At 36.8% G+C, this 16,299-nt stretch overlaps 1 protein-coding gene and 1 pseudogene across 1 annotated transcript in view; both read left to right on the top strand.

The window, feature by feature from the left end:
- CPA6 (carboxypeptidase A6) overlaps positions 1-16,299 on the top strand; it is a 312,294-nt gene that overhangs the window by 214,848 nt on the left and 81,147 nt on the right. The window lies entirely within an intron of this gene.
- On the top strand, positions 1,502-4,815 carry LOC136329681 (general transcription factor II-I-like; annotated as a pseudogene).

Below are 16,299 nucleotides of genomic sequence, written 5' to 3'. Positions count from 1 at the left end.
TCCCAGTGGCCTGGTGGAAGCAACGAAGCTGCCAAGGGGTGACAGCCATGTGGTAGCAGTGACTAGAGTAAGTCAACATGACAGGCTTGTCAGAAATATTTCCATTAATGGTGTTGTTGGAGGAAAAGGGAATAAGGGCTTTAAAGATCAAAATAAACTTAACCTGCCAAGCATTAGAACATCGATGTCTCTTACACGCCAACTCAGTCTCCGGAAGAAGGCAGGGGATGGCTGGTCCAAGAGGGGCCCCAAGCAGCATCCCTTCCACAAGTCTCCCCCACCCCACCACCTCACCAGAGAAGTCCCAGGACCAGCTCCGAGGCTCTCAACTCATGTAATCTCCATGCTCCTCTGTTACACCAGAGAACCTGTGGGCTCTCTCTTTGCCTCCCAGGAGACTCTAGGATGCTATGTCTAACTCTCTCTCAGCTGACAAATGCCACTCAGACATGTGGTGAGCAGGGCAGAGGTTCTCTTTCCTCATGTGTTTTACTTCAGTCTGTCAAGTGTTCTCTCCCATCTCTTGGTTTCCCTGGAGTTCCAACCTCAAGAGAAGAGGGTTGTGTCAGAACCCAAAAGATTAGATTCCTGCCTTTGCTTTCTCTCTTTCTTGGGTGCTTTAGCCCAAACACAACAGCTTAAAACAACAATCCAGGCACAGATTAGCCAGGTGCCTCTTGCTCACAAGGCTACAGGAGCTTCAGTCATAGAGGCTTGTGTGGGGGAGGATCTGCCTCTGAGCTCACTCATGCGGCTGCTGGCAGCCTCCATTCCTCCCTGGCTGGAAGCCAGAGACATCAGTTCCTTGTTACATGTGCCTCCCCACAGGGCAGCTCACAACACAGCACCTGTCTCCCCTCAGAGCAGACGAAGAAGAGAACAGGTTAGATGGAAAACACGGTCTCCTTGTTACCTAATCTCAGAAGTGACATCCTATCACTTTTGCCATATTCTGTCCATTAGAAGTGAATCACTAGGTCCAGACCATACTCAAGGGGAGGGCATTATACAAAGCTTGAGTATAAAGAGTTGGAGATCGTGGGAGACTTAGGGGCTCCCTGCCATACTGTGGTGGGACTTTCCCCACAGCCACCACTGTAATGTTTCCATCCTTACTCAAATGTGAACTGGGAGAAGACTTATCAAGTGCTCTGGAATCTGATAGAATGGCAGATTGCATAGAGGCTACGTGCACACATTTCATAGACAGCCCTAGGTTGGAACGCCAGCTCTGCCATTTAAGAGCTGTGTGGGCTGGTCGCCCTCCTGTCACGTCTCTACCCTGGCCTCTCTCTCCGTCCCTTGCGATTGGATCTAGATACTGAGCAAAGCCCTGCTGGGATGGCCACGAGGTGGTGACAGAAGCTCCCCTGAGACATACGGGCCCCTCGCCCTCTCACCTCCTGCCCGCTAGTCAGCCTGCCTCAGCCCGAGGCTGCTCCGCCACTGGAGCTCCCGAACAGCCCACATGCGCTTCCCTTCTGCACCCCGCCCCGGCGCTGCCTGGAGGCGGCTGCACTTGGGGGTCATGGCCCAAGTAGCAACATCTGCCCTGCCAGTTGAAGATGAAGAGTCTTCAGAGAGCAGGATGGTGGTGACGTTTCTCATGTCTGCTCTTGAGTCCATGTGTAAAGAACTGGCCAAGTCCAAGGCAGAAGAGGCCTGCATTGCAGTGTATGAAACAGATGTATTTGTCACTGGAACTGAGAGAGGATGTGCTTTTGTCAGTATCAGAAAGGATTTTCAGAAAGGTTTTGTGAAATATTGTGTTGAAGAAGAAGAAAAGGCTGCAGAGATGCAAAAATGAATTCTACTACCCAGACAAATCGCATGAGTGTAGATGCTGTAGAGATTTAAACACTCAGAAAAACAGTTGAAGACTATTTCAGTCTAACGCTCTCCCAACTGAGCTATTTCAGCTCCAAGAAGACTATTTCTGCTTTTGCTATGGGAAAGCTTTAGGAAAATCAACAATGTTACCTGTTCCATATGAGAAGATGCTACGAGATCAGTCGGCTGTGGTAGTGCAGGGGCTTCCAGAAGGAGTTGCCTTTAAACACCCTGAGAACTAGAATCTTGCAACACTGAAATGAATTTTGGAGAACAAAGCAGGGATTTCATTTATCATTAAGAGACCTTTCCTAGAGCCAAAGAAACACCCAGGTGGTCGTGTGATGGTAACAGGTGATGAAAGGTCAATGCTATCTCCAGGAAGTGGCCCCATCAAAGTGAAAACTGAACCCACAGAAGATTCTGGTATCTCCTTGGAAATGGCAGCTGTGACAGTAAAGGAAAAATCAGAAGATCCCTATTACTATCAATATAACATTCAAGGAAGCCATCATTCTTCAGAAGGCAATGAAGGAACAGAAATGGAAGTACCAGCTGAAGATTCTACTCAACATGTCCCTTCAGAAACAAGTGAGGACCCTGAAGTTGAGGTGACTATTGAAGATGATGACTATTCTCCACCTACAGAGAGACAAAAGAGCAACAAGCCACCCCAACCGCCAGTCACTGAACCTGCCAATGCCAGAAAACGGAAAGTGAGGGAGTTCAACTTTGAGAAATGGAATGCTCAAATTACTGACCTATGTAAACAAGTCGAAGAATTATTTGAAAGAAAATATGCTCAAGGTATAAAAGCCTAAGGTCCTGTGATGATCCCGTACCCTCTTTTCCAGTCACATGTTGAAGATCTTTATGTAGAAGGACTTCCAGAGGGAATTCCTTTTGGAAGGCCATCTACTTACGGAATTCCTCGTCTTGAGAGGATATTACTGGCAGAGGAAAGGATTCGTTTTGTGATTAAGAAATATGAACTTCTGAATTCAACACGTGAAGACTTAACAGCCTGATATACCAGCTTCAGGAGTAAAGGAAGAGTGGTATGCTAGAATCACTAAATTACAAAAGATGGTAGACCAGCTTTTCTGCAAAAAATCTGCTGAAGCCTTGGGGAGCACTGAGGCCAAGGCTGTACCTTACAAGAAATTTGAGGCACATCCTAATGATCTCTATGTGGAAGGGCTACCAGAAAACATTTCTTTTAGAAGTCCCTCATGGTATGGAATCCCAAGGCTGGAAAAAATCATTCAAGTGGACAATCGAATTAAATTTGTTATTAAAAGACCAGAACTTCTGACTCACAGTACTACTGAAGTTACTCAGCCAAGAACAAATACACCAGTCAAAGAAGATTGGAATGTCAGAATTACCAAGCTACAAAAGCAAGAGGAAGAGATTTTTAATTTGAAATTTTCTCAAGCTCTTGGACTCACAGAGGCAGTAAAAGTACCATACCCTGTGTTTGAATCAAACCCTGAGTTCCTTTATGTAGAGGGCCTGCCGGAAGGAATTCCCTTCGAAGCCCTACCTGGTTTGACATTCCACGACTTGAAAGGATTGTCCATGGCAGTAATAAAATCAAGTTTGTTGTTAAAAAACCTGAACTAGTTATTTCCTACTTGCCTCCTGGAATGGCTAGTAAAATAAACACTAAAGCCTTGCAGTCTCCAAAGAGACCACGAAGCCCTGGGAGTAATTCGAAAGTTCTTGAAATTGAGGTCACTGTGGAAGGCCCTAATAACAACAACCTTCAGACCTCAGCTGTGCAAACCCTTACTCAGACTAATGGTTCTAATGTTCCCTTTAAGCCTTGAGGGAGAGAGTTTTCCTTTGAGGCATGGAATGCCAAAATCACTGACCTAAAACAAAAAGTTGAAAATCTTTTCAATGAAATATGTGGTGAAGCTCTAGGCCTTAAACAAGCTGTGAAGGTGCCGTTTGCATTATTTGAGTCTTTTCCCGAAGACTTCTATGTGGAAGGCCTACCTGAGAGTGTGCCTTTCCAATAACCATCTACCTTTGGCATTCCGAGGCTGGAGAAGATACTCAGAAACAAAGCCAAAATAAAATTCATTATTAAAAAGCCTGAAATGTTTGAGACAGCAATTAAGGAGAGCACCACCACCTCTAAAAGCCCTCCAAGAAAAATAAATTCATCATTCAATGTTAATACTACTGTATCAGGTGTTGAAGATCTTAACATCATTCAGGTGACAATTCCAGATAATGATAATGAAAGACTATCAAAAGTTGAAAATGCTAGATAGCTAAGAGAACAAGTTAATGACCTCTTCAGTCATAAATTTGGTGAAGCTATTTTCATGGGTTTTCCTGTGAAAGTTCCCTACAGGAAAATCACAATTAACCCTGGCTGTGTGGTAGTTGATGGCATGCCTCCTGGAGTGTCATTCAAAGCCCCCAGTTACTTGGAAATCAGCTCCATGAGAAGGATTCTAGATTCAGCTGAGTTCATTAAATTCACAGTAATTAGACCATTTCCAGGACTTGTGATTAACAACCAGTTGGTTGATCAAAGTGAATCAGAATGCCCAGTGATACAAGAATCAGCTGAGCCAAGCCAGTTGAAGGTTCCTGCAACTGAAGAAATAAAGGAGACTGATGGAAGCTCTCAGATCAAACAAGAACCAGACCCTATGTGGTAGACCTGTTCCTTCCTAGGCTTAAAGTATCAGTGGGTGAGAAGAGCTTTTCGGACCTGTTACTGCCCCAAGCTGTGTAATATACTTGTATAACAGAAATACCTTCTATACAAACCTTTTTTTCTACTTTTAGATAGAAATGTCTACTTCTTCAGCAGTTCTGTGAATTGAATTAAAGAGCAGAGTGACTGTAGATTTGGAATTGCTGGTTTACTCTGAAATGCATTATAAGGATTTTACAGCAATGCTGGAAAAACGACAGGGAAAATGACAGGGATGAATCTTACCAGGTTTTTTTATGAATTCTGCAGAGCCTTCGGCTATACTGTTTATTTCCCAATCAAATGAAGATACCTCCTATTGGAACATCTCAGCATCTGCAGCAAAGAAAACACCTGTAATAGTTAGTTTTTTAGTTTTTCTATTTGAAAAATCACTTAAATGATCCTTTTGTTCATGGCTTTCTTTAATGACTGAGTGAACAGTTAGTATCTGTATATTTGACTAAAATTTTTTGAAAAATAAAATAATTTTTTTTAAAAAAAAAAAGCTGTGTGATCCTGGGGGCAAGTCATTTAACCTCTCTGAGCCTCAATAATAATAATGTGACAAAATGGGTCACTGGAAAGAGGAAAAATATAATGCCTGTAAAAGACTGAAGGAAATGCTTGGAACATAACAAGCCCTTAAAGAAATCAATGTTTAGTAGTAGTTACTGCAATTTAGGTTTTGGGGTTTTTTTTTAAGTGAGAGGAGGGAGATAAACTCCCACATGCAACCTGACCAGGGTCCTCCCCCACCCCCATCATCTGGTGTCAATGCTGGAATCATCCAACCTATCCTCAGTGCCTGAAGCTGATGCTTGGACCAACCAAGCCACTGGCTGCAGGAGAAGAATAGAGAAAAGGGGGAGGGGGAAGGGAAAGAAGTGGATGGTTGCTTCTCCTGTGTGCCCTGACCTGGAATCGAAATCAGGCCATCCATACACTGGGTGGATGCTCTATACACTATCTACTAAACAAACCAGCCAGGTCCACAATTTGTTATTTTTAATGTGAAGAGAATCATTAGAAAATCAGCAAGAATATGAAAGAACTCAACAATGCTATCAACCAACAGAATCTAAACAGTGTCTATAGATCACTCCACCCAATAACAACAGAGTACATGTTCTTCTCAAGAGCCTATGGAACATATATCAAGATATATCATATCCTGGGCCAAAATAACAGACCTTCACAAACTTAAAAGATTTAAAGTTATACAGACTGTGGTTTTGACCCCAGTGAAAGCAATCTAGATATCCATAGCAGAAAGATGGCGGGAAAGCCTCCAAACACTTGGAAATTAACATGCTTTAAAATTATTCATCAGTCAAAACAAAATCTCAAGGAAAAAAGTGTAATACATTGAACTGAATGAAAATGAAAATATAACATCTGTGGGACACAGTTAAAGTGATACTGAAAGCATAAATTTATAATATTAAATGTATACATTAGAAAAAAGGGAAAAATTTCAAAATAATAATCTAAGCTCTCACCTCAAGAATATAGAAAAAGGAAAAATAAATAAAACCAAAGCAAGTAGAAATAATATTGGTAAGAGCAGAAATCAATGAAATTGAAAACAAAATCAGAGAAAATCAGTGAAACAGATCTGGTTCATTTGAAAATATCAGTGAAATTAACAAAACTCCAGCAAGGATGACAAAGGAAAAAATATAGCAGATACAAATTACCAATATTAGAAATGAAACAGAGGATGTCACTGTAGACCCTGCTGATATTGAGAGAATAATAGGACAATACCATGAATAACTCTATACATATAAATTTGACCACTTAGACAAAATGAATCAATAAATTGAAAAACACGAACTGCCACAACTCATTCATTATGAAACAGATAATTTGAATATCCCTATCACTAGTAAAAACATTAAAGTCATGATTTTAAAATTAAAAAAAAATATCTCTAGACCCAGATGGTTTCACTGATGAATTCAATCAAATGTTCAAATAATTTAACTAAATTCTCCACATCTTTTTAGAAAATAAAAAAAGAACACTTTCAATTTATTTTACAAAGCTAATAATTTCCCTGTGTACTACAGAGACAAATACAGTAGAAATAAAAGAAAATTAGAAACTAATATTTTAAATGCAAATAGATTCAGAAATTCTTAACAAAATATAAGCAAGTAGAATTTAGCAAACTATTAAAATAATTATGCACCATGGGGTTTATTGCAGGGATGTAAGCCTGGTTTGATAGTTGAAAGTTAATCAATATAATCTACCATAGTAACACGCTAAAGAAGAAAAAAAATTACAATCTTACCGATACAGAAAAAGCTTTGATAAGATTTAACACATATTCATGATTTAAAAAAAAAAGCCTCAAGAAGTAAGAATAGAGAAGATATAAAGAACAGCTACAGAAATCCTGCAGCAAACATTTATACTTAATGGTAAATGACTGACTGCTTCCCCATAAAATTAGAAACAAAGTTAGATGTCCACTCTCATGACCACCCCTAATTAACACAGTGCTCAAAGGTCTAGTCAGTACAGGCCAGAAAAGGAAATAAAAGGCATACAGATTGTGAAGGAATAAATAAAAGTATCCAATTTGTAGATGGCGTGATTATCTACATGGAAAATCCCAAGGAATCTATAGAAAAACTTAGGAACTAATAAATGAGTTTAGCAAGATCACAGGATCCAAGATAAACATACAAAAATTAATTGTATTTCTATATATTGGCAACGAAAATGTGGACACTAAAATTGAAAATACAATACCATTTATAACTACTTGAAAAAACAAAATACTTAGAAGTAGATCTAACAAAACATGTACAAAAGTTATATGCTGAAAACTATAAAAGATAGTGAAAGAAATCAAAATCTAAATAAATGGAGAGACATGCTATATTTATAGACTGAAGTCTCAATATATACAGATGTCAATTCTCCCCAAATTGATGCACAGATATAATTTCTATAAAAGTTCCAGCAAGACTTTTTGTCGATATAAGATTATTCTAAAATGTATGTGAAAAGGCAAAGGAACTAGAAGGACCAAAACTCTTTGAAAAAGAATAATTCTATAAAATTTCAAAACATTAATAGCTACACTAATCAAAAGTGGGTGATATTCAAGAAGGGATAGACAAAGATATGTGGAACAGAATAGAGAACCCAGAAATAGACCTACACTCATATGCCCAAATAATTTTTGACAAAGGTACCAAGGTAATTCAAAGGAGAAAAAATAGCCTTTCCAACAAATGATGCTAGAGTAAGTGGACTTCTATAGGCATGAACTTCAAACCTAAGTCTCACTCCTCATACAAAAACTAATTCAAAATAGATCACAGACTTAAATGTAAAAGTATAAAACTTTTAGGAAAAAATCCTCAGGCTCTAAATTTAGGCAGAGTCCTTAGTCTAAACCCCAAAAGCATGTTCGTTCCATAAAAGAAAAGTTGATAAATTAAACATTATTAAACTTGATCAAAACTAAAAACTTTTGTGTGTAATGAACCCTGTTAAGAAGATAAGAAAGACAAGCTACAAACAGGAAGAAAATATATACAAACCACATATCTGATATAAAAACTCATTATATGGAGCATATAAACTCAAAACTTGACAATGATAAAGTAAGCAATCCAATTAGAAAATGGGCAAAAGACAAAAAGAGATATTTCATTAGAGTACACAAATGGCCAAAAAAAAATAAAAACACATCCACAAAAAAAGATGCCATTAGGATAATTCAAATTAAAACTCCATGAGCTATCACTACACATCTATCAGAATGGCTAAAAATATATATATGGAGAGGGAGAAAGGGAAGGAGGAAGTACCAGCACCAAATGCTGGAGAGAAAACAGAAAAACTGCATCACTCATACGTTGCTGATGGGAATGTAAAATAATAGAGCTACTCTTGGAAACAGTGAACAGTTTCTTTTAAAACTAGACATGTAACTACCATATGACCCAGTCAGTAATTGCACTCTGGGCATTTATCCCAGAGAAATTAAAACTTATGTTTGCTCAAAAAGGAACATTTATAGCAGCTTTATTTCCAATAGCCAAAAACTTGAGACAATCCAGATACCTTTCAGTGGGCTAATGGTTAAACAAACTAGTACATGCACGCCATGGAAAACTACACAGCAATACAAAGAAACCAATTATGGGCACACATGACAACTGAATGACTGTCCAGGAAATTACACTGGAAAACCTATCCCAAATAGATACAAACTGTATGAATTCATTTATATAATGTTCTTTAAGTGATAAAATTATAGAACTGGAGAAGACTAGTGGTTACTGGGGGTTAAGGAGAGATGGATGGAGGAGGGAGGAAAACTGTGGCCATAAGAGGACATAATGAGGGGCCCTGCTGGTGATGGGAAGATTCTGTTCTATATCTTGACTGCATCAAGGTCAATAACCTGATTTGTGATATTATACTATAGTTTTGCAAGATGTTTCCATTGGGGGAAAGTGGGTAATGAGTACATGGGATTTCTCTGTATTGATTCTTATAATTACCTGTGAATCTACATTCATCTCAAAATCAAGAATTTTTTATTAAAATAACAGCCAGTTCTCTATATTTCTGGGTTCACTCTCTTTGGAATAAGGTGCTTGCTATCTCTTGCCTGGAAAATCAGGCAAGTTCATCCCTGCTCTCTTCCCTGCTGGGTACTTTTCATCAACGGACCCTGACTCGATGCCATGGAAACTGGAATTGTTTAGATGTAAGTCTAGCTCCATATGTCCCTTTCTTCTTCAGCCAGCTTGACCATCCCATGCCATGCCCTGAGAGTGACTTTCTCTTCTGCTCCCCACTCCAATTTAGCAGATAGGTCCATGCATGTCTTAGACACACAATGCTCAGAAAACAGTGAGATAGAAACAAACTACCTGGCTTTAAATGACAGATGTGATGGGCTTGATTACTTTATTTTGAAATTTGCTCAAATGAATTCATCATCTCCATATATAACTGCTGGTTGGTAGATATTTTCAAAATGCAAAATGCACGATAAGATTGTAGGCTTTTGTCTTTTAAATTGAAAATCATTTAATTGGAAAATATAGAGCCATCATTTGTGATTTCAATACTTGCCACCTCTCTTATTCCTAGTATTCATATCATAGAATTTTATATCTTATAAGCAACATAAAAGAAACAAACGGATGTATGCTTGGATTGAAAAATCTTTCTCTTGCTAAATGCTTGAGTATATCAGGTTAGCAGAACCATCACTAACATTATATTTAGAGAACTGTGGGGTTTTCCTTTTGGCAGGGGGAGCAGACATGGTGGACTTACTAATGAGATGTGTACTATGATGCCTCTTCACCATGAAACCAAACAGCAGCTTTAAGAAACACTACCTTTTGGTAATAAAGTTTTCTTAAATTTGTCATAAGCTGATAGGGATAATACAGACATGAAATTCATCAAAGAAAGAAAACTAGAATAGATATATAAGGAGAAGGAAACAGATACATATACAGAATTTAGAGGTTATCTTTGTGCAAAAGCAAACAGATATTGTTTACTAAAAGGTAGAGACTTCAAGCTGAGGGCAGGAAAGAAAGAAAATAAACAGCAAGTAGAGACATGAAAAGGGACACTCACAAACTCAAAAGTTATGGACTTAAACGTTAAAAAGCAAATGAAACTACCAAGTTAGAAAAACAGGTTAAAAACAGTTGAGTGGTTCCCCAAAATGTTAAACATAGAGTTACCATGTGACCCAAAAATTTACTCCTGGGTATATAATCAAGAGAAATAAAAACATATATCCACACAGAAATTTATACATGAATGTTCACAGCAGCATTATTGATAATAGACAAAAAGTGGAAGCAACTCAAATGTCCAACAACTAATGAATAAACTAAATGTCATATATCTATATAATGGGATATCATTCAGCCATGAACTGATTTGAATACAGTGCAAGTTACAACATGGATGAACCTTGAAAACATGCTCAAGTGAAATAAGCCAGACCCAAAAGATTGTATGTTTGTATGATTCTATTTATATGAAATATCCAGAATACACAAATCCATAGAAATAGGACATAGATTAGTGGTTGCCAGGATGTGGGGTGAGAGAACTGGGAGTGACTGACAGGTATGGTGTTTCTTTTGGGGGTGATGGAAAAGTCCTAGAATTAGATAGTAATGATAATTGTACATTATGTGTATACTAAAAATCACTGAATATCCACTTTAAAGTAAGGAATTTTGTGTTATATAAATTACAGCTCAATAAAAAAGAAATGAAGTACTGATACATGCTACAGCATTGATTAGCTTTAAAAGCATTGCTAAGAGAAAGAAGCCCCTCACCAAAGATGCATATTACATGATCCCATCTATATATCATACAATGTCCAAAATGGATGAATTTATAAACATAGAAAGTAGATTAACTGTTGCTGTAGAATGGGGAGTTGAAGGGGTTGGGGAACTGACACTTAAATATGAGATTTCTTTTTGGATTATGAAAATATTCTAAAATTATACAGATGTGATAGTTGCACAACTCTGAGTATATTTTTAAAACATTGGATTGCACACCTTATAAGGATGACTATTAAGATGTGTAAATTATTTCCCAATAAAGCTGGTATGTTTAAAGAGTTAAACAGGGCTTCCCTAGAAGAATTTGAATTGATTGGTCCAACAATTTCTTGTTGAACACTACATTTTCAGCACTCTCTAGCATTATGAAGGTCAGCATAAGTTTATGGTCCCTGAACTCAAGGAGTCTACATTCTACTGAAGAAGAAATATTTATGTGCAAGAAGCAATAATAAGAAACATAAAACAGTATATCTTTGGGGGTTAAATTGCACTGACTATAGTAACTGAAGGAATTCAAGAATCAGAGAAACCCAGGCGGCTTTGGAGGAAGGCAAGGTTTGGGAAAGATTTGTGGAAGAGGTGAGTCTTATTAGACCTTCACTGAGGAGTAAGAATTTGATAAGGGAGATAAAAAAAAGTGACGAGAGAAAGAGAGAGAGAGAGAGAGAGAGAGAGAGAGAGAGAAGACTAATGTTGAGAACATGGTATATGTGTGGTTGCAGATTTTTGTGAGACAAAGCCTATAGTCTGTGTGAGTAGATTCTAATGCAATATGAGACTGGCTGAAAAATTATAGTTAGCCTTGGAAACCAAACAGAGTTTTCTCCACTAAAGTAAAATATAAAAACACTGATATAAGTAAAAAGCATGTGTCGTTATTCAGAGAGTTTAATGATAAAAGGCAATGATGTATGGATGAAAGAAAGGAAAGTTCCAGAGTGAAGGCAATCAACTAGAAGTTTTTAGGACAGGAATCTACACATGGACAGGAAGAATGGATATAGGAATGTAAAATAAAGAAAGCATAGTTATAGTTCAAAGGAAAAATTATTCATTCATTCATTCTACCCAATGCTTATTGAGCAGTTCTTTTATATGAAGGCAGTTTGTTAAGTCTTGTAATGGTATAAGTACTGTAATGTATAAGACATTAACCCTTTCTGAAATTCACTTACAATTCTACTGGGGACATGAAACAGAAACACAAAAGATGGCACCTATGAAGGAGGTCTTTAGGGATTAATGATTGACTTGATATGGCGATGAAAGTATAGAATGATTCAAAGATGACAAGATGCCAAAGAGAGTAATGATGTCCTTGAAACTGTGAGAGCACCAGTTGAGGTGTTGGCAGTATCATTAGTTTGAAGAGAAGAACCCAAATCAACACTACAGTAAGCAGGTTAGAGGACTAATTTACTCATCAAGTAATCACTAAGTGCCCACCATGCACCAAGCCAGGCATTGTTAATGCACTGTGGATATTGGGGAGCGATAGGAAGGACCATAAAAAATTCTGCTATCCGACAACTTTATTCTCTTGGACCAAATGAATGAAATATTTTCTGATGAGAGGTTAAAGAGATTTGGTAATGAGCCAAAATGATTGAATACCTGATTCACAGGCTTAATTTGGACCAAAGACATCCAGGAATAAATTCAGTGATTTTGTTCACTATAACAAAACTGTTTCTAAGTACTTTTCTTGTCATATTACTTAATCTGATAATAATAAACAGATAAGAAGATTGCAACAGTTCACCACTGAGGTAGTACTATTGACATATAAGGTAGCCAATGATTTTTAGCAGTAGCCCATTTTTATATCTTTTTTTTAACTATGAAAAGGCCACTTGATTCTTTATTGCCAATGCATAAAGGATAACATTTGCTGCATTTCTCAGGACGATCTCCAATTGAATGAGGCAATTTGGGGCTTTGTTCACTTTTGAGAGTTTGAAATTGTCAATCTCCCACAATGCATATCTCAAGCCATTACTGGAGCTAACTGTATAACACTTAATTTTTGCCTCAAATAATTCTACATTGCTGGGGTAAATCTGACCAGAGTCTTTATTCATAGAATATTTAGAAAATATCCCAGAGAAATATTTATTTGATTTCTAAGTGAGGACAACATTTCGAAGCATAAAAGCAAAGAAAAGGGCATAAAGAAAATGACTGATAGCTCTGACTCTATAAAATATTTTAGAGGAGTAATTAGTAATATGAGAAACTGTTCATGGCATGCTGTTATATCCAAAAAGTAAAATAAAAATCAGCATGGACCTTATAATTTTAGTTTTGTAAAATCTATATCTGACATACCTATACATGAGAAATACATTAAATGCTAAAAGAATTGTGAGTGATTTTGATTTTCTTGTTCATGGCTTTTTTTATTTTCCAAAATTTTTACATTGAACAGAAACAATTGTGATTATTAAAAAAATTCAACACAACCAAAAATGAGTACATCTTATTTTCAAACAACATTCATTTATGCTTGAATCATATATTCCCATAGATATTTTAGAATCAGTGGTTGTGAGCTGTTTAACTCAGTAGCGAACCACAGATAAAGCAAGAGTTTGTGAGAAGATGATCCACAGACAAATTGGGACAGTGATGGTCTGAAATGGAAAATTCTTCCAGACTCTGAGATATAATGTACAAGTGGATCTAATTTGATCTTGTTACAGAAAGGCAGCACCACCAAAAAGAAAAAAGAAAGAAAGTAATGAAAGAAAGGGAGGGAGGAAAGGAAGAAAAAAAAGAGAGAAGACAAAAGGGAAAAAGTTACTTAGTTTCCAGGTGAGCCACCATATTCTGCTCCTGCTACAAATGTTAAACTTCATCCTTCCTGGCCCAGCCTGATCCCTTACATGTTCCCACTCATCTATACTGGGCACCACTGATGGCTAATCCTGGTACCAAAATCTGGCATATGATTCAGATGCACTATGAAAGTAATTCAAAATAGCAGTAAGAGACTTTCAGGGAAGGGGTTTTTTTTCCCTAAGAACCAGATGATAATTGTGAGCTGGGTAAGCATAATATTTGGAGATTGGGATGGATTGTGTGTAAAGAACAAGCCCATGGGAAGGCTTGGAATGTGGTTGTGGAAAAAGTCCTTCAACTGGGAAGGCTTTCCAAGAAGGGAAGGCACTTTCTCCCAGGATCCAAGAGCTTTCCAGGGAATACTCTTTTTGGATAATCATCTTTTTCAGTCTTGTATGTCTTGTTGGCTATTAAAGGTAAAACTATAATATAAACCCTCAAATGCAGATGTGAAACTCAGTTTTTATTAAGAAATGTATCACTAAAAGTAAAATACACCTTATAAAGAAGAGAACTTAAATTGTGTGTATAAAACATGCCAAAAGCCAAGGAATAAATGAGTTATTAAGCCTAAATCAGATATATTATGAGTTCAGTTAAGTAAGCAATTAAGTCCTTATTCTTAACTGCATAATAAATATATATATATATATAAATGACCAGCATTTTTTAATTGTCTGACTTTGTTCACTACCATTCCGAGAAATTATAATATTTTTATTTGTTTCCTACTAGCCTTTAGTACCTTTAACTCAACACATTCTCCCATCCTGCCTCCACCCCAGTCTTTTCTCTTTAATCCTCTGCCTCCTCCAACCTAGCTTCTTCTCCCTTTTCACTCAATTTATAATGTCTTGTACCTAGCAAGGTCTGTGCTAATGTTTGTTCAATTTAATTGAATTGAAATTCATTTCATCCCTTGCACTCCGCTATCCAATATTTGAGAATGTGGACATTGTGTATCCAGGCAGTCCTCGCTTTTCCTGCACAGTAGCACAGGACTGAAAAAATGGCCATGCAAACTGAAGCCATGAAAATCTATCTTAATAATCAATGGGGAAATTTATGTTTGTTCTATGACTTTTATGAATTTTCCCCAAAAGATTAAAAAACTCTCTTGCTCTGTTATAAATATGTAGGGAAATGAATAAATAATAGTAAACCTAATATTTATTATGCTGTAATTTAAAACATTAGAAATAGTATTAATTAAAATGACCTAATTGTAAAAAAAAAAAAAAAAACACCTTATAACAAGTAGTTTAGATAGTGCTTGCCTTCTCATTATATAACTTACAATAGGAAGTAAACATCTTTTTTATGCCTTGGCAAATTGCCATATTCCTTTCTTAGTTTGGATCAGCTTCCAATGTTTTCTTCCTTTGCCCTTTCAATATTATAAAACATCTATGTGTTTCTTTAATGTGAAATGTTGACAGCATCATTTCTGCTGAAATATCTTCCTCCTTTTCATCATAACCACTCTTCTCATTTTTTACAGGAAGTTCACCTTCACTAAGTTCTTCTGGCTACAAAGCTAGAGTGGAGTGGCGACAGTGTCAACATTCCTATTGTCACCTGCTTCTTATTTTACTTCATTTACATTTGATTCAAATTTCACCTCTACATTATCACTTTTTATTTCTTTGCTGAACTTTAATCTTTGTTGGTCAATTCCTTTCACCATCATCCATTTTTGTAAACATAGGTTTAGGAGACAGGGGCAACACAGCTACACACTTTACTGTCTGCGTGTGAACTGAATAATGGAGGCTCAGTGACCAATCACCCAGAGACAGACTTTAAAAGAAATGACATAATTGATCACAGATCTTGATGCCCAATTGTTATTTACATAGTGATCTGCAGACTAAAAATCAGTTAGTGGTCACTGAAATCTGAACTGTACTTGTTGAAGGACTGATGTTATTTAACTAAACCATGATAACTGACATTGTGTATAGTGAAGCCAAGCAAAGTGAGGACAACTGTACTTTCATTTTGATAAGAGATTCTTACATAGACTTTAATAATGCCACAAAGTTGGTCCTGACCTTCATTCTGTTAGTCCTAAGTAAATACAACCAACCATTGTTACTAGGCTATGTTAGTATATAATGTCCCAAAATTGTCAAGTAGTGTTACTTAGGAAAGAGAGTAGACAAAATATTGAATATTTGGGGACAAAATATTTCAAAATATTTATGTTGCTTATTAGCAAATACAGATTAATAGCTATCAATTTTAAATCATCACCTGCCCTATTAGATCAGTCATCTCTGAGCAATTCTAAGTATAAATTAACTAAGTGTAAAAAAACTAAGATTTAGATATCCAATAGATATATGAAAAAATACCCAACATTATTAATCATCAGAAAAATACAAATTAAATGAAAGAATGGCTATCATCAACAAGTTAGCGAGGATGTGCAGAAAAGGGGACCCTCCTATATTGTTGATGGGATTTTAAATTGGTATAACCACTATGGAAAACAATATAGAAGTTCTTCAAAAATTAAAAATAGAACTACCT

This window comes from Saccopteryx bilineata, chromosome 3 (assembly GCF_036850765.1).
Source record: "Saccopteryx bilineata isolate mSacBil1 chromosome 3, mSacBil1_pri_phased_curated, whole genome shotgun sequence".
NCBI lineage: Eukaryota > Metazoa > Chordata > Mammalia > Chiroptera > Emballonuridae > Saccopteryx > Saccopteryx bilineata.
This window is presented reverse-complemented; position numbering and strand designations above follow the sequence as displayed.